The 26,753-nt window shown below is 37.7% G+C and overlaps 1 long non-coding RNA gene across 1 annotated transcript in view; it reads left to right on the top strand.

The window, feature by feature from the left end:
- Window positions 1–24,677, top strand: part of LOC147916955 (uncharacterized) — a 58,193-nt gene extending 33,516 nt beyond the window's left edge. The window contains exons 2-3 of the long non-coding RNA XR_015552346.1: window positions 22,421–22,542; window positions 24,433–24,677. This is a non-coding gene — a long non-coding RNA (uncharacterized LOC147916955). The remainder of the gene's footprint in view (window positions 1–22,420; window positions 22,543–24,432) is intronic.
- Window positions 24,678–26,753: the final 2,076 nt, after the last annotated feature.

The raw sequence follows: 26,753 nt of genomic DNA, 5'->3' as shown, positions 1-26,753 counted from the left end.
CCAGCCATTGGCATGTTTATGCTTCCTTCAGATCTTTCTGTTTAAACAGCATCTTACGAGTGAGGCCTTCCCTGAGTATATAAATATAGACGTAATATATAAAGTAATACATATATAAATATAAAGTAATAGCCCTCCCCTTTGTCATTCCCTGGACCACTTTATTTTTCTGTCTACTTCTTATCACCAAGGACACATCATTTATCTGCATGTTTATTTGTTTACTGTCTGTGTTTCCCTCATAGAGTGCAAATTCTCTGAGGGCAGGGATATTTTTCCCTTTAGCTCACTGACATCTCCAAGGCATAAAAGAGTATGGCACGTGATATATCCAAGCTCCTCTCCATATGTGTTAAGTGAGCAAATGAGTGAATAAGCCTTTTCTGACCACTCTAGAGGGTGTTCAGAGCTGATCGCTCCCTACTTTTGATTTGCAGTAAAATAAGAACCGAGACTGCCCTGCGTGCCTCTCCACTGTTCTCCTAATTATTTACTATTTAGTCCTAAATAGATTGTATTACCAATATCACACCTAGAATAACATATAATCTCCAGTCAGTACTTACATTTCCAGTTGTCCCAGACATGTAGCTTGACAGTTTCTTTGTTTGAATCAGGATCTAAGTGAGGCTCTTACATTGACATTGGCTGATCGGGTTTTTAAATCTCTTCAACTTTCGCCTTGTTTGGCTTACAATTTTTGCTTGCAATTTTTTTTGTTGAAGACATTGAGTTAGTTACATATAGAGTTTCCCAGAGTTAGAATTTCACTGAGTACACCCCCATGGTGAGAGGTGAAAGGTTCCTCTGTCCTCAGTATTTCCTATAAACTTGTTTTTCAGTCTCGAGACTTAATCAGATTCAGGTCTGATATTTTTTGGCAGCACCACTTCCGAGGTGGTGCGGTGTCCTTCCCTCAGCCAGCACTTCGGGTGCTCTCTGCCCCTGCTTATGTCCTTGCCCATTTTTCCTTTATCGGGAGTATATTCTTCCTACCCGTGTTTTTATGCTTTTACTATGTGGTCATGTATCCATAAATAGCTTATTTTATATTTTAATATATATTATATATTAACAGAATAGTATGTTTATGTTATCATAGATGATATATTTTATGTCTGATTCTAAAACTTAACGTTTCCTGCTCAAGTTTTTTTTCCTCATCTATTAAAACTTTTACCTATTTCGCTCATTTTAATGGACATGTAATATCCCACAATATGAATATGCCATGATATATTTGTTTCCAATTTAATTAATGCTGTAATGTTTTGTGTGATACAGAATTACCCAGGCCTGCAGGAGGCACATTGTAAACTTTCACGCATTTTGACAAATTGTTTTCCAAAGCCCTGATACAAGTTTAAACTCCCACCAGCATTATTCTTCCAAATCTACACCAGCACTTGGCATTGTCAGACCTTGCATTTTTGCCAGTCTGATATTTATAAAATAGATAAATGTTAAGTGTTATTGATAAGCGTTTTATCATTTTTGTTTTCCTTTGCGTTTCCCTGTTAATGAGATCGAGCACCTGGCCATGTTTGTTGGCAGTTCAAGGTTCTTCTGTGGGTGACCTGTTCATATTGTTTAGCCGTTTTTGTCTATTGAGGTTTGTTAAAAAATCTTTTTCTTATTTATTTATAAGAATGCTTTATTTATTCTGCAAAACAATCCTCAGTCAGCTATTGCCTTGAAAATACCTTCTCCTAGACTTTACCGTGTCTTCTCACTGTGTTTATGTTGCTTTTTGTCAAGCCATATTATTTCTCCCTTAAAATTTGTACTGTAATATCTTGTTTAAAAAACACTTACCTCCCTTAAACTCATAAAAATAGTGTCCTATATTTTTCTTAAAGATTTTAGAGTCTTTTATTCAAATTTCAGTCTTTAGTCAATTCTATTTTTTTCCTATGATGTGATGTATGAATATTCTTTTAATTTTTTTCCATATGGATAACCAAACTGTCCCCAAATGGTCACTGGCCCACTCTTTCCTTTCCCCACTGATTCGTATTGCCACCTCTGTGGTTCACCAATTCCCCAGATAATGGGGAGTCAATATCTGCCATCTCTATTCTGTGCCATTCACGTAATTGTCTGTCCTTACATGCAGGCACTATTAACCATTTGGGATGAAGAGGTCACAAAGAAGAAATTTTTTAACTAATAAAAGACTCAGCCAAACGTTAATGGTCCTCTCATAGCTGACCTCTCTGTTTCCAATCATCTACCAATAAACTATTCCAGTTTTAAGAGATTAAACTTCATCCATTTGTATATCCTAGTGTACTTGCCAAAATCCTGGAACTGCTACAAGTACACACATTGTGTATTCCCTCTCTCGGACAAATTCCCCACCTGACATTCCCTCCCCTCCCCCCACCCTGCCCTGGCCAGTCCCCTTACATATTCATGGCTCACATGAGCCCACACATGTCACAGTTCACCAACTTCCCTGGATTATTTACTTGGTTTTCTTCCCCCATGAACATTTTTTTACCATTCCCTGTGAACTCTGAAATACGTGTCACGACTAGAGAAACAATGAACACAACGTCACAAATCTGGCTGTGTTTATTGAGGGGCACAGCTGATGAACATTAAACATTTGTGGTTCAAAAATTATACTTTCAGCAGAGAGTGAAAGAAAATTTGCCTATATAATTTGAATGCAAAAAACCAGCAGAAATGAAGATTACTATAAATATTTCCTTTCTACTCCTTTTTGGATTTATCTATTTGACCTCCTTTCTAGTCGCTGACATTTTTTTGGCCAACTTAATGCTAATATGTCATCAGTCAAGCCAGCAACAACAAGGAAATCCTATTGTAGGAAAAAAAAATTAAAGGCTTTAAAATATTGTTGATTGAGGAACACAGAAAACATCATTTAAAAGCCTTTTAAATTACCATTCCCTCCTTTGCTGCTAAATTTCCCTTTGTCTCATTTCATGCAGCTGGTCTGAATGATGACAGAGTGGTTTGTGATTATGTGGGTGACATCAGGCGCCAGCTGAAATGGACACTAAAGGAAGAATCCAGCAGACTGCATTTATAATTCCTGCTACATTTGGCACTGCACCAACTTTACGAATATGCAGCCCCCTCCCCCTTCTTTTTTTTTTTTTTTTTTCCTGTAAATCCCATGGCCAATGAATGCTGCTATGGCAACGAAAACCAGGAAAGCCAGGGGGGCCTCGGCTGTAGAAAGAGTTTGTAGAGCATCATGGTAACTGGGAGCCTAGTGCAGACTCTCAGGCAACCACACACTGTTAAACATCCTGTCTAGAAGCGAACGCTTCCACCAAATTTATTTACCTGTGTTGTTGAATCTCTTGCTACAGAATTCTAAAGGCCCTTATTGCTATGATGGTTTTCATTTTCAATTATTGTATGGTTCATTCAAATCACACAGGTACATTTCCAACAGTTATAAGAAGCTTCCTAAAATAGACTTTTAGAAACTGAGCACAGCTGTCAAAATAATGTTATTGTCTTCAAGAATCTGTTTCGAAGATAGTTATTCCAAAGAAATTTAAAAGTTATCTTCCTATATTAGCACACTAAGTAGTTCATACCAGTTTAGTAAATCAAATATTCCATACTGCTAGCTTAATAAGATGGGGAGTCATGCATGAAATGACTGCCAGGTTAATGACATAGGGAGCCATGCATGGCATGTATTTGCATATAATAGCACAGAATGTTCTCCTAAATCCTTTAAATTACTCATCAATTCTTAAACAGGCATTTAACTAAATCCTCATTCAGAATCAGGAAGAAAGTTTTTTCCAAAAATAACACCTACATGTTTGAAGAGATTAGACGGGAGCTAAACAAAACCTAAAGGATTATTTTTGGTTGGCAATTCTAGCCTTGGGGAAAGAGTTACAGATCTGCACAAAGAAACAAATATATCACCCGGGCCAGGGTAGGGCGCACACCAGCAACCAGTCTGTCGCCCAGCACTGCCTCTACCGTATGCACAGTGAGCACACATCAGAAGTTTCAGGCTAGCCTCAGAAATAAAGATGTATATCTAAAGCAGGCAAAAAATGTAGATTAAATCTAGAATTGTTTATTGTATACAGTGTTTTGATGGGCCCAATTCTGAATAAAATGAACAGATTTTCTTTCACCTGATAAGACGTGCATTCAAGGTATTAAGGAACACTTTTACTCCCAAATCACCTTGTTTTTACTGGTTTTGTAACCTTCTATACAAAATGAGCAGACTGCTTACAATCAGAACAGTTACAAGCCCCAGCTGTTACTCAGAAAACAGAAAGCACTCACGTCACACAAAGACTATTTTCGCTATTTGCGAGTGGTGGTCTATCAAGAGCTTCATTAATCCTCACAAATACTCATTATGAGATGAGATGTACATACAGCTCTAAAACCAAAGCCCATCTAATGAAGAAAGGAAAAGACGGACATGCGAAGACTTAGGTCTCTTCTCTTCCTACCGTGTCTAACAATAATGGCAATTAGTCGTTGCACACAAATTCTGCGCCCAGTGCCTCAAGAGCCCTCCCACTAACCTTCAGTGTACCATTATCTCCACTTCCCAGAAGAGGAAGCTGAGGCTCATAAGGGTGAAGTAACTTGCTCAGGTGAGGCTGAAGCCCAGATTTAAAGTCTCTTCTGTCTCAATTTAAATTCTATTCCCTTTCCACTAACCACACTCTCTCTCCGAGCCATATTTATTAGCAGAGAATAAAGTATGTCTTGAGAGAATAGGGGAAATAGCCTCAAGAAATTTTTTAAAGAGTGTTCTTGCTTTGCTAGGTTCCTTACACTGCCGTCATTCATATTCTGTGCCAATACAGAAGAGACACAAATCCCAACACCAATCCCTTCTCATGATACAGTTACTCTCTCCGGGAGAGTTAGTTGTTCTTAACTGATTGATTACAAGCTACATTGGCAATAGGGTGTATTTTGTTGCTAACTAATATTTTGAAGCAACTCTAAAGCATAGTTCCAGAAATATAAAGCAAAAGCCCACTCATTGACAAGAGAGGCAGAAGGTGTCTATGTGAATATTTACGTATGGTCAGTGGGTTGACATAAACTCCATGAAGCAATGCTTTCTCTCAAGTACAGCACTTCCTTAAGTGTTCATTATGTCTGATTGAAAAATGAGCTCCTTTCCAGTAAGATGGGTGGCCTTGCTGTCAGATGAAATAGTAGCCATGGCTATAGCATGTGTGTCTCTGACTAAGGTGGGCTGGCAGTCAGCTGCTGGAATGTAAATGATTTGCAGCAATTACTTCACATTCATCCAATAAACATAACTGTGCGTTATTTTTTTAAGTTGTAAACTATAGTTGCACAAAAGTGAAGAAGCCGGGTGTTCTTTTCCTACTCGACTCATAAGTTGCACATAAGAAATGCATTTATAAATGAAGAAACCATAGAAATCTGATGTGGAGTCAAATTAAGGAGATAAAAAAAGGAATGAAGCATAGTTTTTTGCTCTTCTGGAGCACACAGTCTAATGGGGAAAAAGTCTTGCAAACATTTAATCTTCTAGATTCTACAATTTAGAGACATTGGAGCACAGAGAGATTAATTTAGCCCAGGCAGAGGTAGGTAGTAGGGAGGTGGGGAAAGGTTTCCCAGGTGACATCTACGTTGAAAATGACAGGATACAAAGGACTTCATCAGGCGAGTGCAGGGGGAGAGAGTGTAGTGTGTCAGTCACAGACTTCCGAGTGGAATCCAGCCAGGAGAGCACAAGGGTGATCTGCTGCTCAGGGATGCCTGGTGGGGCAAAGGTCGCGTCAAGCCCGAGGCAGTGTTCACCTCTGGAAAACTCTATCATGGCATAAATGTTGAAATTCAGCATTTAGTTTTGTTAAATGTAGTTACAACAAGCAAAGTTTCTGATTCAAAAAAAGTGAGATAAATTAGCTTACAAGACTGACTGTACAATGCGGTGAAGTGTTGAGGCCTGATTACCTCTTCGCTGTCATAAGAAAGTAAATTTAAGCTGAGTTAGGTAACAAATTATACATAATCTCTGTTCCTTGTATAGTCTAGAGATGCTAGTTTCTTGTTGGTTTAACTTTATGTATTTTTTTCTTAACCTGCAAGTTAATGCAAAAAATTGGATTATTCATGTTCCTTGATTCCTACTTACCTATACTTGGTCTATACATGTCCTGCTTTCTTTCTTTCACCCGTTTATTCATTTTTGGTAACATAATAACCGTCTTTGAAACCCACCACCCAAAAGAAAAGCTATGACCTAGATAACTTATATCTGATTTTAGAGTACCTTTACCACAACCCATCACCTCAAACCAGGTAACAATCATCCTGAATCCTATATACTATTTTTGTATAATAAATATAGGCATTACTGCTAATTAATCTGGGATGACAATCATAAACAGGAACACATAGTAACTCTTTTTATAGGTAATTCACTAAAATGAGTTTCATTAAAATTTGTATTTGACCCTTATCAATCTCTTTAAGCTTGCAGCCAATCAGAAAGAAACTACCTCAACAGTTCACCCCACTGTACACAATCTTGTCAGCTAATTACAGTAACTACTCAATATCTTTTCATCAATGTCTTTTCTGCTCAGTTCAGCTAGAGTTTGTTTCTGCTCTTTGCAAATAAGGACCCTAACTAGTGCAATTTCCAAAACTGTAAAGAAAAAAATATGAAAGAAATAAGACTTAAAAAATATCAAAGAAGATAGAAAAGAAAAAAGAAACATAGAAGAGGAACAATGATCATAAAACACAAAATAATATGGCAAAAATATGCCTAAATATATTTTTAAGCACAATAAATGTGACTGGGTTAAACCTAGCTATTAAAAGACTAAGACTCAAAAAACAAAGTCTGGGACTCACAGACAGGATTTTTAAAAATTCAACTTTATGCTATTTCTATTTACAAGATTCCAACCAAATATAAAATAACATATAAAGTTTGGAGATAAAGAAATGAAAAAATGTATGTTGTAACTAATTGTAACTAAAAGCACATTTTTACTTGCTTTCTAAAAACAATTGCTAAACTTATATTCCATTCATTTTCACCTTTGCCCACATTTTTGCACACAGCATTGCATTATCATACTCATTATTTATATCAAATAATGAGGATCCTTGCTTTGTTAGCTGAAATAGGAACATTTTCATCCCTAAACTTCCCTAACATCTCAATTAAGTTAAATTGTTAATCCTTATCTACAGAAAACATACTGTATTAAGAAGGGGAAATCCTAAAAATGTGCCACTAAGCTGAGCCCAGAGTCCTCTTATCTTAGAACTTCCATTTTGGAGTGCAGGCAAAAGAGTTGATACTATGTTAATAGAGCTTAGGAAAAAGAACATGGACTCTGAAATCAGACAGACTTGGGTTTGAATCCAAACTCTGCCACTGACTGGGTATGTGACATTGAGTCAAGTATTTGATTTTGCTGAACCTAGGTTTCCTCTGTACAAAGTAGAAATGAACATCTCTACTTTCAGGGTTTTTATAAAGATTTAATGAGATAATTAATCAAAGTAGTTGTTCTCAACTTAATTGGAATCACCTGGGGAGCTTTAGAAGGTACTGGCGCTGGGTCCCTCCCTTAGAGATTCTGATGTAATTGGTCTGAAATAGAACCTGGGTATTTGGTTTTTTAAAAGCTATCCATGTGATTCCAATGTGCAGCTAAGCTTGAGAAACACTGATCTAAACATATAGTCTGGCCACCATATGGTATATAGAAGGCATGCAAAATTGTAACTAGAGTGATGATGATGATGATAAGGGTGATAAGTTTCAGCTACAAGATTCAGGCTGTGAAATCGGCCTCGTGTGATTATTCCTCCACAAAACTCAAGAGAGAAAGGAGCTGCTTAGCGTGGAGAGTATCAGAAACTTCAAAATAATTATTATTTTGACTATTATTTATAATATTATAAATAATATACATATTATTTTCATAGCTCTTAACTTCTAATCCTCTATACAGCCTCTGAGATAAATATGATGGTGATATCAGGATTGAGAAATACTCAGAAAGATTAATCGTTTTGCAAAAGGGAGACAGGTAACGGAGTAGCTAGGCCAGTATGCGAATTTCACTCTCTTGATTCTAAGCTCAGTACTATTTCTATTATGCCACAATTGTCCACAGGGAGCAAAGGTAGGGTTCTGCTTCTTCATAAACAGAGTTTACAGGAAATTTTCTAAGCTTGGAAATCACTCCTAAATCACATCATGATTGGGGCAGTGGGTGCAACAGCTACAATCACTAATGATCTCATTGACTTGTGAGTAGTTTGAAGCAAAGACTATTTTATTCATCATTACATCGCTGGTGACTTGCACAGTGGCTGGCACTTAGCTGGTGCTCAACAAATGTTTGTTGAATGAATATTAGAATGGTCTAAAACAAATCACTTTTAACAATTTAAGAAAAGTTAAAAACAAAATGGTGTCAATATCCGAGAATAAAACTTTAAATTCATTATCTTCAATTAAGATTAATGACCACAACGATTTATTCCAAGTTTATCAATCAAGAAAATATTTGGAGCAGAAAACAGAAGTTATTGCTTGTTCTCTCTCTCTCTCTACATGTATACATTTATTTATATATATATATACACACACACATACACACACATGATGTGAAAATTAAACAAAGGGTATTATTTACTATATAAGGGCATTACTTATATACTGATTTTAAAATTATTTTACAAATTTTGTATTTTATCAGTAAAACATGTCCATGATGTTTCCCCTGTTTCCATTAAAGTTGATTGAAATCGGATATGTAAGTTTTTTAACGTCAAATACTGTAAGATTACCTAAGACTTTGCCTACATGTAGGAAATAAAAATCAATATTAATGTCAAATACTGTAAGATTACCTAAGACTTTGCCTACATGTAGGAAATAAAAATCAATATTACTGCCTACACAGATGGGGTATAAAGTTATTAGATGGCTAAGATTAGAAAAAACTTTTAAGGGACATGAAAGGTAAGTAAGAAACAAACTTGTTATTCTAAAGAAATTTAATTGCCTACCTAAAGTAGATTATTAATAAAGATGTAGGGGCTTTGCCTACAATATTAGGAGCCACAATAATATTAAATATACAGCACATGAGCTTTCTGCATAAATACTAAAAATGTACCACATCTATCACAGTAATTACACATCATTTAGCTGGCATTATTGATATGATGCATTTGTGTGGTGGTCATTTACTGTCTCTAGAGAGATGCTTGAATAGAAGAATGGGCACATCGTTTGCCAGTAAATAAGGAATATAAAGATTCAGATAATTCTGAAACCATATTTCAGAATATAGTCATACTGCTTTTTGAGGGCAAGGGAAAGGAGAATCGTAATGTTCTATCTGCCACCTAGAGACAGGCATTCAGTAACAGGGATAGTCCACATGATATCACATGACTTCCGAAGGCCACATGACCTTGGGGTGGTCAAGGGAAGCTTTGTGGAGAAGGCAGGGTTGAACTTGGCTTGAAGGCAGCAAATAATTTGAATGGGAAAGGACAATAGGTTGGGAATTCCAAGAAGTAGAACGAAGCGATCAACAGTGACTCTGGAACAAGTCATAGAGAAAGGAGACCAGATTAGCTAGAGCTGGGGCTCATCTAGGAAAAGAGTGGGAGACAGGATTGGAAAGTTGGGTTAGGAGCAGGTGGAGGGGGATTTTGAAGGAAAGACTCAGAAATTTAACTTTATCCTGGTTGCCAGTTAAGAACGTGAATGACACAGGATAGACTAAGTAATGCTGAGGTTTAAAACAAAAATCTTGGTGGCTTAAAACAAAAGAAAAAGTTTACCTATGGTTCCTGCTGCACGGTCACCTGGAGTTGGTGGGGGGTCTTCTCCGTGTTGTCCTCATCCAGAGCACAGTCTGAACCTCTAAAATGTCCCCACCATCTAAAACGTCACCAGGGAAGGGGACAGGAAAAGCCGTGCATGCACACACGGGCTCTTCACCTTGGTGACAGTTATTCACCAACGTTCCATTGAACAAAGCAAGTCACATGGTCATGTCTAGTTTCATGAAAGCAGGGAAGGGCAATTCTACCGTGAGCCAGAGGCAGGAGAACTGCACATGTTGGTGAAGGACAATAATGACCAGTCTGGTGGCTTTGAGAAGGTGCATTATATTATATAATTAGCAATTTGTTTAGGAAGAATACTTGACTGTGGAGTGCAAAATAGACGGCAAGGACAGAGCTGTAGAGAGAGAAGCTGGCATTACCGTCATCTAGGTGTAGCACCGAAAATCCAGACCAGGGAAAAGGAAGGAGAGACATTGTGATGGAATAAATGAGGAAAACCTGACTGACAGGCATAAGGAGTGAAGGAAAGGAAAATCTTGAAGTGATCAAGAGATTTCAAACTTATATAAATGACGTTTCTCTTAAAAGAAAAGAGAAGAGGCAGTCTTGGGGAAAGGATGACTTCGGTTTTATATACGAGAACTTTCAGGTGGAAGGACAGGCAGGAAGCAGGATGGGGAAGCTGGAGAATTCGAGCGGAAGGTAGTCTCATTGGAAGCTTCTGCTGACCCAGGAAGTTCTGAGAGAGGGGTGCCCCGTCAGAGCTGTCCTGAGTCAGGGCTGACCTCTAAACCTATAAAAGGTTTGACGGTGGGTAAGGTGGCTGTCTCAGCCGAGACAATCCCTGAAGAGGGTCGACTGCTGGTGCTACTCTCAGCAGCGGACGTGACAAGTCCTTCTCTCCTGAAGGGGCATCTGAGCAGCATATCACAGTGTCCATATGCCATTACAGATGCCGAGACTTAGCATCTGTGAAGATGGGAGACAAGACTCGAGGAAAAAAATGTTTAGAATACCTAATGAAAATATAAATATTTTGTGAGATAAACTGTTTTCTTGGGATTGGTATTCCCATAGGTTAACCTTTCACTGATCTGAGCAGACCCTATGTATAATTCACAAGCATGACATTCCTCGGGGAAAAATCATAGAGCATGGCCTCCACGTCAAGCAGCTTGAGAAGTAGATGGGATTCTAGCTATCGACCCTTCTTGTTATCTTAATAGCTCACTCAGCTTTCACCGCTGAGATTTTCATCAAGCATCTATATGATCTGAGGAATAACAGGCCGGTCATATTAAAATCTGAGGGAGTTGGCTCCATTTCTTGAGTGACTTAATTACTATCTGGCATTTAATATTAATTGGGAATCCAGGCAATGAAGCACTGTTAAAAGTGATGAGGAATCTTTGTCTTAACTGCTCAAATGTCGGGTGTGCCCATCATTCCCAAAAAGTGGGGACCAAAAAACAGAGGCAGAATTTGTTTCGAGGTCAAGGGAGAAGGATGTGTTAGGTTAATTGCCAAAGTAAGGGACATACATCTAAACAGAAAAGAAAAAGATGCGATTCTAAAAAATATGAAACCAATTTGTATTATTTATTTCCATTTTTGAACAAATTTATGTATGTGTATCAAAGCAGAAAAACCCATAGATGAATATCTACTGATATGTAGGTTATCCATGGTGTATCAAGTGAACAAAAGCAGAAACAAGCTGAAAGGAAATGTATATTTTATGTTACTGTTCTGAAATAAAATAACCAACCAACCAAATTACACTTTTTTTTGCATTTATGTGCTTGTATTCATTTGCATGAGCAAGTAGAAAAGCAAAATTAGTAATCTTATGAGAACCAGAGTGACAAGAATATATGATAATTGGCATTTTTATCACATCTTTGTTGTATATTGTTTTACCAGTTTCAATAAGGAAGTGCTCATTTTGTAAGTTGACAACATAAAGAAATTCATAGAAATGAAGAAAAGATATAGCACATGAATCCTATTCTTGAAGTCAAAATTTTAGAGGTACTTTTTAAAAGCAAACCTGGGAGCCATTTAGAAGAACCACAACACCTCTCAAGAGCTGGACGAGCAAAAACAAGCACATACGGTTCAGGAGTCAACACGGGCGCTTTGGTCTACAGCAGACAGAGCGACCCGGACCTGAACAGCAGCCCAGCTAACCAGCCTGTCCCAGCCTTTAGGACTGTTCAGAGTAGACCAGATTTTTACCAAAAATGATGCAATGACCAGAGGAAAGTAAAGAATGGTTTCATGAATTGCCAGGGTTAGTCCGGTTAGAAGGTCTGTTTCCAATTTTGCCTCCTGAAGTATTTTAGTTTGGTTAGTGTTGCTCTATAGGAGAGGCTTAAAGCTCTTTAAAAGAATGTAATGTCATTAGAAAAATATGGAGAAGGAGCTTTCCCAGATGGGAAATTCTAACAGAGGAGGAAAATTGTAATTGCCAGTGGAAAAACGAAATATATGGGATTAACTGATGCTTTACAGTGGACTAATTTAAAAGATGCTGGAGGGGCCCTGTTACAATGCCTCTAAAGGGTTCCTAGGTGGATTCTGTTTTGTAAGTGGAAAAACCGAACAGCAGAAAGATGTCTGGATTATGAATTATAGCAAAATCTTTAAATATAATAGAACAAATTAAAATCGAATAAGCCACATACATAAAGACTGCACTAAATTTCTTTCAGTGTTCAGTCAAGTTAAACTTCATAATAATATTTAAAATGTCTCCAAATGTCAGTTTTCATAGTTCCCAGCTTAATTCACTGTGGAAGTTTTCTTCCAAAAATGAATTGTGCATAATCATGTTCTGTAGAGCTTTCTATATCAAAAATACCTAATAAACTTAGTGCTATCTTATTTATCTGGCTCCTATCTTGCCAGGCCTCCAGTTTGGATGGATTTAGTGTACAAGTAAACCTATTTTCTTAAAAATGTGGCCAATACATAAGAAGAAATTTCTATTAGGGAAAAGCACCTATAATCTTAACTGAATGATCTCAAAAATTACATCCACTTTTCATGAAATGAAAACCACAGGACTTTATAAATTCTTCCTTTGTAGAGGACAACTTGGTGTAGCTGAAAGCATGATCCAGCTGTACAATATATAAAAACAAATCGGAACGGACAGGCAAGCCAGCCAAGGCTGAGAGAGATCCCACTGTGCAGACCTGAATCTCAGGCAGGCGATTCCAAGATTATTTATTGCACCTTGGTGTTACAGGGAATGAAGACGACTAATTGTGCACAATCGTCTTTCAAATGGCTTCTACATCAAAAATGTCCATTAAATTCAGCACTACATGATTTTTCTGGCTTCCAATTATCCAGGTCTCTAGTTTATGTTGATTTATTTTTCATGTAACCTGCTGAGTCCTGCAAGGTCCTGAGCACTTCGCCAGGCATGCTCACACACGTTATAAAATTCAGTCCCTAGCACAGACCTCCCACGTGGGTGTCCTCCACATTTTAGAACTGAATAAACTGAGGGCAAGAAACGTTAAGCAACTTGTCCAAGGTCATACAACTAATTAATGACAGGGCTGGGTTGGGAGCCTCAGTAAGTCTGACTTCAAAGCCTAGTGTGTTTCCACTGTATCACGCTATCTCTATGGAGTTTCTGTTCAAAGTACCTCTCCTTTTATACATTTAAAAGAAAAAAATCAAAACGATTAGGCTGAACTCGAAGCTTTCCTTTATTTTTATTCAGGAGATGGATGGACAAATGAGCCTGGTATGACCACTTAATGAAACCACTGGTGATTCAGTGAAGACACGACACTGCTGAGATATTCTAGAGAATAACCAAATTCACTGTATTTTATCACATTTTTAAAAATTCTGCAAGTATGTCTGTGTACATAATTTTACATAATTATATAAATGGAATGCTCCTTCTCATCCAGCCACCAGCAGACACCTATCCTCACCAGCAGAGTCCTCCACATTCTCTCTCTAACTCTTGGCAGTATGTTGCTGGCCTTTTGAGGTACAGCATTTCTTTTGATAGTCCTCTCTTCCTCTTTGCCCTCTCATCTTCTTCCCAGGGAACAATGTCCCATGTTAACAACCTAGTAAATATCCTTCTATAATTTTTCCACTTTCATTTAATTATATGAAATACGCGAATAGTCATACCTACCATTACATATACCTACAAATGTAGAAAGGCTTGTCCTTCTTTTACAAATATTGGATGCTATCATATTTGCCTTTTCTCTACTCTTTCTCAGTCAATAATACCTAGGGCCCACCCCTCCAAGTCAACTCATATACTCTCTGATTCATTATTTTTGTTAGTTTCATGATATTTACCCAGGCAGTAGTAAACATTTAGGTATGCGTATTTTTGTTGGCTGGTGTTTTTATTTCTATGAAAGAATTGAATTGAATTGAATTGCTAAGATACAGTCTCTGTAGTGTTAATTTTAATAGACATTGTCAGATTGTTTTCCAAGAAGGCTATAACATTTCACATCACCAGCTGTATGCAAGTCCCCTTTCCTCTGCATTCTGGCAGAAAGAGTTCTTTTTGTTTTGTCAGGTTGGTGGGAATAAGGTAATATATCCCTGTTACCTTAATTTGCATGTCTCTTGCTGCTAGTGTACTTGGACATCTTTTCCCAAGTTTTGTGGCCACATGGATTTAGTCTTTGCTCATTTTCTGTAGAATTGTTTATTTTCTCATTCTGTAAGGTTTTTTGTATATTATAGATAGTAACCCTTTGTTCAATAAAGATATGTGTTTTCTTTTTGTTTTGTTTTTTAGAAAAGCTTATCATTTACCTACTATTTTTGAGAGGTCAGGCATAAATTTTAAATTTAATTTAGTAAAATAAGTCTATCTTTCCTTTTTAAAATTTCTGTGTCTTCTGCCTTGGTTAAAAAAGTTTTCCCTACTCGTGTGTTGTCAATACTATCACCTGGATAGTACTTTAAGATTATTCTTGCCTTATTTTTTACATTTACATCTTTAACTTAATCGGAAAATTTAAAAAGTAGTATAGGATAGGGAAAGAATTTTATTTTTTTCTAAATGAATAGCAAGTTGCCGGCATTGTTTATTAAATAAACCTTTCTTTCCTGCTGAATTGAAAGTTTAACTTTTCTTGCACACCAGATTCATAAACACCTGGCATCTCTTTCTGGATTCTTGTAATTTAGGATCCCATATTGTCCCCAAAGCATAAGTGCACCAGTTTTCCTGCAGACTTTGTCATTTACCAAACATAAATTGAGTGTAACATGGAATAAGAACTATGAAAACACAAAAAAGGGTGGTAACTCCTGTCCCATAGGGACTTATTCAGGGGTAAGAGGAGGATATCATATGCACACATAAAATGTTAATCAACGATACCAGGTGTGATCTATGATGGCAAGACACAAACGTGGGAGAAGCAGTTGGTGATCTGTGGTTGAGTACCAAGAGCGAACACAGTATTGAGTGTAATGTGCAGTACACTTTGGAGGAAGGGGGACTAACATAGCTCTTGAAATGAAATTAGATGATTAATACCAGAATTTAGGCGCTTTGGATTTTTTAGCACCCAAATAGATTCCTCTCATTTTGTTGATATAGGAAAAATAAGAAAATATTTTATGATGATAGCATCATAGCTAATAACTGATATCAATTATCCATGAGGAATGCACGATTTAAAAATAATATTCAACAATGATGGCTGAATTATTTACATTTTAGTCTTAAATATATTTGTTGATGCTTTTTTGAATTATGATATTGTCTTAAAAATTCTATTTTATAACATTTAAAAAAAATCAACCTAAGCAAGTGAAGGCATCTCTCTGAATGGTGAGATACAACTAGTTTCTACTCTCATTTATGTAAAATTCTATAATACACAGGAATAGGAGAGGACAGGACTCAAGTTTGGTTTTTGTTTCTGTTTCTTTTCACTTGTGGTATGTGAAGACTGCTACCAATTGGCAGTGGAGGTATTCCATCATCACACCATTAATAGATCTCACCAGAACAAGGGTTCATTACCGTGGATATTGGATGAGGCCCTGCCAGAAGGCCTTCAATACCCTAAGGATAAGATGTGCTAAGTCCTCAGATTAGGTCCAGCAGTCTTTGGGCAAGAATTTGAGGGTTTATAGTGGGTTTGAGGAGCCTTGATCAAGATATCTCCCTAGGGTGACAACCCAATAATTGCACTTACCAGCTCTAGGCCACCTTGATTGATGCCACCATCTGTGATTGATCACCCGGACTGTTCTTAAACAGGTGCTCTCCTTATTGAATAGACTAGAGGTTTTCAGGAAGGACCACACAAGCTTGTTTCATTTATTTGCTTGGTGAAATTTCCTGAGAACACATTACAAGCAAAAATATCCCGTCATTTTGTAGAGACCTGGAGTTAGCTGATATCAGCCTGGGATGTTTTCCACCTAACCTCCTTAATGCTTTAAAAGGAAGTCTCTGGTTTTTTCTCATGTTACTCTCCTACCAACACACACCTGCCCTGACCTTCAAAGCATACTGCTTTGGATCCCAGATTTTTCTATCCTTGGGGAATTTCTCAGATCCAGGAAATTTGCCTAGTGAGTAAGAATCAAAATGTAGCATACTAGAGACACATGACAGAAAAATCACACACACACAACACTGGCCATCCTTTATGAAAATTTATAAGCTATGGAAGAATATATTATGCATCTAAGCTAAATGTGCTCGTGGTATACACCCATGCTCAACAATTTACCATTTGAGCACTGTGTGCAGTCTGGGCCCAGCTGAAGTCACAAATTCTATTCGGCTACTTTAAAGCTTCGTCAAGCGTATTTCTATAGGGCAGCAGTGCATCGTACTGGGTGCAGATGTCCCAGGCTGTACACCTGACTCCATCGCTGACTAGCTGGGTGACCTTGGGCAAGTTACTTAACCAATCTGTGCCTAAAGTATCTCATCTGTGAAATGGATTTGATAACTCTCTACTTCCCAAGGTTATTCTGAGGATTAAATCAGAAAAGATATGTGGAGAGCTTTTGCTATTTTAATATTTTTAAAAAACTAGAGCACTATTTAACCTGTAGAGGGTCCATGAACTGTCTTAAATTGCAAGCACCTTCTATTTGCTTAAAGTCAATTAAAGAGCAGTTGCCTTTGGTTCTTATCTATTCATTAAATCAGGTCGGATGGACAATACTTATCAGCGTTATGGTATTGACTAATCTATAAACTGGGAAGTAATAAAACCTTTATTTTCAAAGAATTGGTCTGTCTAACGTATGCTGTCATTAGATATACTCGTTTCTCACTAGGTAAGAGATAAGTGTAGAAGAGGCTTGCACTATACCACACAGGGGTCTTTACGTTTTAACCTGTGTTGAGAGAGAGAGCGGGGAGATGATAGGTCATCAACAAGCCTGAAGCACACCTGAGACTTCTAGAAAGCCCTGTGAGCTAAGCAAAGATGAAATTATTTTCTGGTTGTGAGAGAAGAAAGTGAACATTTAAAGGCTCAAGTTGCCCACTAGTTCTGGGGCTTGTCTGCAATCTACAGTTTAATTCTGTAGGCCGGTCATTAGCAAGCCCGCGGCACGTCAGAATCTGTTCCAGGGCTTCTTACAAGGAGTGTCTTGAACCCCACCCAGACCTGCAGAGTCAGTACTGTGGGACATCAAGATGTGGCCACCCTGAAATACCTCTCTTCACCTTGATTGTTTTCTCTGAGGGACATTTGACCTCCCCCACTACCTGCCTAAAGAATTTGACATAGTAACTCCTTCCTGGAACAGATCTTCTATCTGATGGCTGTAATATAATGTAAAATAGATGTTACAATAGAAAAGGCACCAACAAGCCCATCTTAAATCGGAAGTTCTGTCTCTCTGGCCACATTCTCTGGATGGCCCTGCGAGGAGTTGCCAGACAAACATTGACATTTATAAGGGAAATCTCCATTTGTAAAGGTATCTCCCTCTCTGTATTGGGAAAAGGGGGGATGGCCTCATTTCTAGAGACTTATCAATGTGGAAGGTGAGGCCTTAAATCTGCATAATAACCTGACTCCTGTTTACCGTGCTTTAGTGGTAATCTCCTGTAACTGACTCCCCCCCCCAACATTCTCCTTTGTCATTGGCTGAACATGGTATTTAAGACGAGAATTTCTGCTATTGTGTTGAGAAACGCAGTGTCCCTGCTTTCTCCCATGTATACATGTTATTAAACTTGGTATTATTTTCTCCTGCTAACCTGTCTTGTTAATTATTTGGCCAGCCATAAGAACCTTAAAGAAAATGGCAGAGGGAGATTCTCCCTGTCTCCCGACAGTATCTTCAAGGATATGACCCAGAAATATATATTTTGAAAAAGTTCTCACAGTAGTTCTTATGTACAACTGCATTTGGGAATCAAGAAACAATAAAGTTATTTTTTAATAAAATTTTTAACCTCAGAATAACTTTAGATTGACAAAAAAGTTGCAAAAATACTATTAAGAGTGTCCAGGTGCCCTTCACTGTTTCCACTAATGTTAACATCTTATATAATAACTGTGGTACATTTGTCAAAACCAAGAAATTAACATTGGTAAATTACTATTAACTATTCGCCACACTTTGTTCAGATTTCACCAATTTTCTCACTAATGTCCTTTTTTTATTATTCTAGAATCCCACAGAGGATATCATAATGCTTTTTGTCATATATCTCTTTAGTCTCCTCTGGTCCATGGCAGTTTCTCAGTTTGTCCTTGTTTTCATAACTTTGAGAATACTGAAGAGTGCTGGTCAGGCATTTTGTAGAATGTCCTCAATACAGACCTCTGTGATGTCGGCCTCATGTTTAGACTGGGGTTATGGGTTTTGGAGAATACCACAGAAGTGAAGTGCCCTTCTCATCACATCACATCAGGGGTACATGACACCAACATACTTATCATTAGTGATGTTAACCCTGATCACTTGGTTAAGGCAGATCACTCCATTGTACAGTTATTATTCCCCATTTCCATACTCTGTTCTTAGAATTGAGTCACTAAATCCAGTCAAGGGTTGGGTGTTTGTGGGGGTGGAGACAGGGAGTGGATTAAGCTCTCCCTCCTGGGTGGAGGAGTATCAGTGAAGGTTTTGGATCAAACCATTACTTCAAGAAAATTGAATTGATAAGGTACACTAGAGGGCAAGAGACTGCTGGCTGAAAGATCAATCACAAAATTCAAAGCCTGAAGAGATGAGGCATTGGTGAAGAAGAGCACACATCTAAAAATATTGTGAAAGTGAAAGAAACCGTGGCTACTGATTGGAAATGGGGGGAAGTGAGAAAGGAAACTTCGAAATATATTGAAGTTTGATCCTGAGCACCTGCGACAAGGGTGATATGATGGAAAACAGAGAAGGTGGACTCTTTTGGTTGGGACATAGAGACTTGAGGTTCCTGCGGGCGTCGTGCAGGACATGTTGAGCAAGCAGTTAGAAGTGGAGTCACAAAACAATTCACCTCGTCGGGAAATTTGCTGCCTTCCAGGACCCATTTCATGGCACAAAGTTGTTCTTTCCTGCTCTCCAGACATACTTTCAAGGAAACTGTTCACTCCTACAGTCAAGGCTCCAGTTATGTTTTAGGGGTAATGGTAGAGGTCAGAGGAAAGATCTTCAAAGAATAGATTTGAATCATTCCATCTATCCTGTAAATGAGGCTTGGCATTTGCTCAATAATCACCACCCCACTGTAAAAATAATGAATCTACCTTCATCATGAAAACTGGGGGCTTGTAATTAATGAGTACAATTACCGTATGGATAGAACATCCAGGGGTTTTCATTACCTATGCAAAGAGATAATCCGAAGATATTTGCCATCCAGCATTTCTCAGCTTGGGAAAACGGTGATAGACAAGGAAACCCTCATTAGCATTTCGATTTTGCATTTCAAATGGTAGGGGTGTGTGTTAAAAACTGAGCCTGCTCAAGCTTTAAAGCATTCCTTAATTATATGTTTGGTAATGCCTGAAAGGCAGAGGAGTCGCTGGAAAAAAGAAGAGTGTTGACTAAATATCTCTGCCTTTCAAGGGTGGATGGGAGGAACAGGAGCAATCTCAAAATCCCAGGGTAGAAGAAGGCTGCAAAGGTGGTTTATTCTTTTCCATCTCTTCACCTTGGTGAGGACAGGAGAGAGGCAAGGGCAAGGGAGAGGTGGAAAGCTATAAAAGGGTCCCAGGTTGGTGGGATCTGTCCGATTTTAAATGGCCATCTTACTAAGAGACCCATAGCCTTCTGGCAGGCTGCCCCAGCGTCTACAGACTGATCTCCAGAATTCATTTCTCTCCTTCACCTAAACAGCTCAGAGTCTATAATTGTTCCTCTTGTGCTATTAATGATGAACCACTTGTAAAGACCACTTTAATTTCCAAAAGATATAGTGCAAAATATGAGATGCAAGTATCAGGTACACAGACTTTGAGAAATGTTTTTTTATTTCTTGCTTCCCATTCTTTTTGTTTTATACAAACCATTTTTGCTGCTTCTTCTCTTTTCCTCCTTCATCATCTTATTTCTCATTTACAGTGTTACTTTCTGTTTGTGTTAATAGCAAGATAATGTCAATTTCAAAGCTTTTAGCAATATGCTTTTTGTGAATTTGGAAACTAAAGTAAGTGTCTGGTAGCTTTTTCCTAGAAGTACCTAATATTAGAATGCTACTTGCTGTTACAAAACTTTTCATGTAAATTGCCTCGATTAAGAGCAAATGAGAAAGACTTCCTGAGAAAATTGACTTTATGATGTTATATCTTGTAAGGATCCTGCAGCAATTAGCTGCCCACTTTCTCCTCACTCTTACCAGCTGACGACTGCTTCCCATTCAGCACTGGTCTACCACTTGCATTCTTCTCAACACCTCCTTCTGGTCCAGCCACGACTAGGCAACTATCCTCACCTAGCAACTTCCTCCACACTCACTCTCCAACACATGGAACTTCACTTTTTGTATTTTTCTCAGGCCTCTCATTTTCATTTTCACTTGCTATTACCTTTTACTACCTCTCCCTGACCCTTTCTGGGGTGATTATTAAAGCATGACTCCGTCTGTACTCAGCCGCAGAACATAACCTGCCATCCACTTCTCCTAAAAAATTCAGTAGGGATTAAAAAGGAATAAATCATTGAAAAAGAGATTGCCTGAAGGATATACGGTTCTTTCAGTCTAGACTAGTGATTATTAATCCTTTTACAGTTATGGAGCCCTTTGAGAATTTGCTTAAAACTAGGAACATTTCTTCAGAAAAACGCACACAATTGCATACATATACAAATCTGCATATGTAGATTCCCTGACACAGCTTAGCACTTCTTTTCCAGGTGAGCTAAATTACATCTTGGATTAAGACAGCCATATAGAAATCCTTGTCCCTGAACAGCATCATCTGTTGCTCCCTGATGTTAAGACCATGAAGTCCAGTGGGAACACCTTAAGAACACCACGGGACAAACTCATGATTGTGGGAAAAGAAGAGATATTGTTGAGACGTGTGTCTCCTGATTCCCACCACCTTCAGCTTCAGAAATCCCTTTGTTCATCACCAGGAAGTCGGTGCCAGGCACACTCCCATTTGCTAATCCTGCTGCCTGCCCTTGGGTTCCTTCAGAGATCTCAGGGTTGACTCTCACCTCCTTGAGGTCTTTCCTCAACGATCACTTTCTCAGTGAGGCCACCTCGTTTTAAAATTGCAAGGACTCCCACTGCCGGCACAACTCTTCCTTGTTTTACTTTCTCTCATAGCGCTCTCCAAATCTGGATACTCTTTAGCCCACTTAGTTTGTTTATTGTCTGTCTCCTCCTACTGAACGGGAGAGTGTTCTGTGTTGTTCACTGACTATCCCTAGCCCCTACACTAGTGCATGGCACATAGGAGATGCTCAGGTATTTGCTGAATGTGTAAGTGGACAGAAATGAGTGTATCACTCTTTGCGATGTCTACCAGAAAGCTCAGGACAAAATTTGCAATCGATTGATACAACGTGTACAGAACTTTGTGTGGGATGCATTGTCTATATTCTCCTTACTTTTGGCTTCATCTTATTTTTTCTGCCCTTTTATCCCCTTTCCATCATTTTCTCAGTCGCATATTTTGTATTTTTTTGTGTTATATATAATTTTGTAAACCCTTTTAAATCTGTTTTTAAAAAGGAGGCATCCTTTAAAAAGGATGCCTTTTTAAAAGGCATCCTCCTTTTAAAAAGGAGGAATTGATGCAATCATTTTTTTTTTCTTTCATCACTGTATCTCTCTTCACTTTTTTCTCTACTTGTATATATTTAAAAATATTTCTCCCACTATTTTCTGCTCTCTCCCATTATTTTGCTTTTTTTTTTTACTGTATTATCTGATGTATAGAAACATATTGCTAACATGTGAGTAGTGAATATAGTGGTCTGTACATAAATGTGTGATAGAGATCCATGAGTAACTCTGTAGTAACAATTGCAATATAAATACAGTGATAACTTCAGTATGGAGAAATTTTTATTCCTAAACCTAACTGAAAAAAAAATTCTGCTTTTCTAATAGTCTAATGAAAATGATCATCCAAAGGCTTCCCCACCTTCTCGTGTGGCTCAGTGAGGTGTGTTTCTAAAAGTATCTCCGCCCAAGTGCTCATAATGGCAGAAAGAGAGAGCAAGTAGATGACGGTAGGATTTTTATTTTAAGACTTGTATTTTCTCTTAAAAATACGTGTGAAGTTGGCTTTCTATTACATTTTATATAAAGAGAGTACTTTAAATTACTTATCATTGAGAGAAATGGACTGTCCATGAGTGTGCATCCAGTAGGTCCAGGCCTTGTGATACTGACCCATCACATCACTAGAGGGCAACCCAGCACATCACTAGAGGGGAACCCAGCACATCACTAGAAAGGAACCCAGCACATCACTAGAGGGGAACCAGCACATCACTAGAGGGGAACCCAGCACATCACTAGAGGGGAACCCAGCACATCACTAGAGAGAAACCCCAGGGTTTATGGTTTCCACAGAGAAAGAGGAGCTCGGCAATAGAAGATTCACTGACTGTTATAACTCTTGTTTTTAAGTCTCTAAATACTTCTACTATTTGAAGACAATTTTTGAAAAGTTTCTCTAACTCTGTTTGCATGACAAAATCCTTCTAAGTCCAGCACCGATGTTGCTTCTTCCATGACCACAATCCGTTCTCTAACTCCCACAACAAGAAGTAATTGCACCTTCTCCTGAAATGTAAATGAATTAATAGTCATTGAGATCATAAAATGTAAATGAACTGATTGAGGAATACGAAGTAAGGGAACTAGCATTTATTGAATTCCTGTAGGATACCAGCAGGTCCATAAATGATCTTATTCAATGCTTGTGCCGATTCCATGAGATTTCTAGTGTTATTCTCAAAGAAGGAAGCATAAGCTGGATGTTGAATAACTTGCCCTGACTCACACTACTAGAAAGTGGCAAAGATAGTTACATGTTTGGGTTTGTTTAGTTTCAAAATCCATAATTTTTCCTTACATCTAGGTCATCTCTCCGACCTAGATAGCATTTGCCTCTCATAAGGGGAGAAAAACAAATGGGCCTACTACTTCTAAAAATAGAAATGCTAATTAGTGTTGATATTGATTTTGTATTTTAGCATGTTGTATCAATGAAGGAACCTCTTTATAAGCTAGTTTTCACTTCTTTGCAACAATTTTACTCTACACTATTTTCGTCCATCAAGAAGCAGCATATCACTAAAGAATGAAAAGCAGAATGGAAGAAACTGTTGTTTCACAATGTGTAGCTACAGATCCTCTGGGCAGCCTGAAGTATTGCTAGAATCCTTAAATCTGTATGTGCATCTTGAATTGTCTGCAAGTTCAGCAATGTGTCTCATGGAAACGTAAAATAGTATGTTTATGTTATTTTGCAAATGTTCAAAGAGACTATACCCAGTTATAAATACAAATTTAATTAAACATCTTACTGAGTTCACAGTACTTTCCTCTTTCAATGGATACTTTAAGTATAACTGATAACACAGACACAACCAAGAATTTTATTTTACTTTAGAAAGTAGTTTTAGTGCTGATAAAGGTCGGGGACTCCTAGAATTAAAAAAAAGGGATTTTGTTCTATTTGGTTTTCCAGAGTAAACTAAATTTACTTTTGCACTGCACTGCATTTTACCTATCTCTGGAAACATTCTGAAGTACATGGTGGATTTAATACGATTAATGTCTGGAAATATGATGAGTGGTTCAGTTTCTGATTTTCATAATCAGCTGTTCTGGTTGTAAGATATTACTGCCTTATAGGGACATCTGCTGGTAGATAAATAGAGGTCTGGAACAATAAAATCCTATCTTAGAGTTTGCCAGGGCATCACTCTGAGGCGGCGGCCTTGCTTGTATGTATTTGCTCTAGATGGTGCTTTGGCTGTTAAAATTCTAAATATTTTATCATTTCACGGTCCAGTCCTTTTCAGGTCACATAAAACTTGCCTTCATTATACATGTGCCTTGTTCCCACAACAGATTCATACATGCATTTAATTTTTTTCTTTTTTCAGATTGACCATATATTATCCTGAAAACCACGGGCTTTCTGGAAGTTTACGTGCTCTGGGGCAGGTGGCATGAAAATCGTAGCACTTGGAGGACACACTCTCCACGAGAAGCCGTCACCTGTGAGGTTACCTGCCTTGGATTTCCAGATCAGCATCATCATCTGAAACATGCAGGGAAAAAAGAAAGCCACTCTCTTTCAGTTCCTAAATTGGGGAAACAGAAGTAAAATAAATTTGATGATGTTATAAACGTCTTAAGTTTGAGGCCTCTGATTTTTTCACAAGAGGGGGAAAAGTACCTTAATAATTTCATCATTTGGTTGAAACGCTCCTCTTCCACTCAGCGATACAAGGTTTTCCAGTAATAATTAGTTGCAGCTAATTAATTATCACCTTTCACTTTAAAAATGATTACCTGGTGAAAATAAAGCAACTAGTAGTATTATTTCTACTCACCTTAACCATCACCAGAATGGTGAAATAATTTATTTTCTTTAGGTGTTTCACTGAACAAGGATCGCCTTCATACTCCATCTTTGGAAAAGCAGAACTGTGTTAAATCATATGTTGTAGACTTAAAAGTAAATTGCCCATAAAAGTCAATATTACCAACAGGACAGCGTAGCCGCTTGTTCGTGCCACTTCTTCAAACCCACCACACATTAATGTGCTAATGTGATGGAAAATAAACTTCACATGCCTTCCCAGGGCTCTTTTCTCTATCGTTTATGTGTGTATATTTTTCAAGCAAGTAGAAGATTGTTTCATCAGTTAAGGCATTCTCTGCCAAAAGAAACGACATAATCATTAACTAATTACAACTAAATAATAGCATTGCACATTTTGACAGGTTAACGCACGTTCTGTGAAGAGTTGAAGGCTCAAGAAAGAGAATAGCAAAGCTACTTCGCTCACAAAATCCTCAAATGCCAATATGGGAAGTAAACTCTTTGAGGGTTTTCACCAACCACGTCTTCCTCTTTCCCTCTTGCTCTCATTGTATAAAAAAGCATCTTTATTTGTATTAACATTCTAAACTAATTCACTAAGCAACAGTTCATTTTTACCAATTTTATCCAATCATAAATCATAGAATCTACTGACATCCGCAGTTTCAACATGCTGAAATCATCATTTTAGCTGTTTCCCCCGTTACCAATGAAGCAGCAAGATACACATGGTGACTCTCAGATGTGAGAAGAATCAGGAACCCAAGTCAAGAGAGGAATGCCTGTGTTTCCAAATGTAATCTTGTGCTTTCGAAAGCCAACAACAAAACACAGACACGCCGGAAATGGCACGTGATCAATATTGTCTCAGAAGAGCTTCATAGCTCAACTGGAAAACAATATGGGAAGGATTAATGCAAAATTAGTCTACTTTATGATTTCTTACACAATGACTCAAATATTTTTCACTATAGCAGAGTGTCTTATTGTTTTCAATCTCCTCACATATATTCCACCAAAATTCTTCTAAAAAGAAAAAGAAAAAGAAATAGATAATTTTGTTCTAAACCTTGCCCTTTAGCAAGTGTAAAAGGACAATTAAAGGATATGTTCTCCAGTGTTGTAGGCTCTATAGACCGTTGAAGCCCATGTAATGCAACTGAAAAAGGAACCAGTAATATTAAACAGCATGAATGTGAGTACAGACTATCTAGTTGTTTTTTTTTTAATTTATTTATTGTAGCTTGAGAAAATTTCCCCCTTAATTCTACTATCATGAAACTTAATAGTAAGTCTAATAGTAGACTCATAAAGTTGGCCAGTTTGCTACTAGAGAAATGAGGAAAGAGAGGGTACATATCAAAGACTATGAAGAGGTTTTACACTAAACAATGGAAACCAGTTACAACATAATAGAAGTAGAACATCATTTAATATGTTTGCTTTTTACAAATTGGGTATGGAACAACAAAATTTGTTCAACAAATGACTACACAATTTTTCTTGTATTTATTTATTATTTAGCATATACCAAAAGGGGGCTCAAAAGGAAAAAATGTTAACCTCAGAAGGAGCAGTGAGATCTATGCATTAAAAGGTGGTATCAGTATTGCAAATCACAAAAAAGTGTAGAAAAAATTTAAATTATTTACCTTTCTAGTTCAGCACAAATGTCCTACAGCTAATTATCATGAGATATTGCCTGGAAATTAACCAGTCATGTTGTGTTTCTATCTCCAGATTTACAATTAGTAATGCTATTAATGTGGTTCCTGTACTTAGCGTTACTAATTATATTGCTATGAACTAATGGTGTTAAAAATAGCAATAGCCATCAACTACCAATTAATGCTTAATGAGAGCATATAAACCCTG

The sequence above is a fragment of the Ceratotherium simum genome, chromosome 5, assembly GCF_057802395.1.
Source record: "Ceratotherium simum simum isolate JZ-2026a chromosome 5, ASM5780239v1, whole genome shotgun sequence".
NCBI lineage: Eukaryota > Metazoa > Chordata > Mammalia > Perissodactyla > Rhinocerotidae > Ceratotherium > Ceratotherium simum.
Note: the sequence above shows the minus strand (reverse complement) of the source record. Positions and strands in the feature narration are given on the sequence as shown.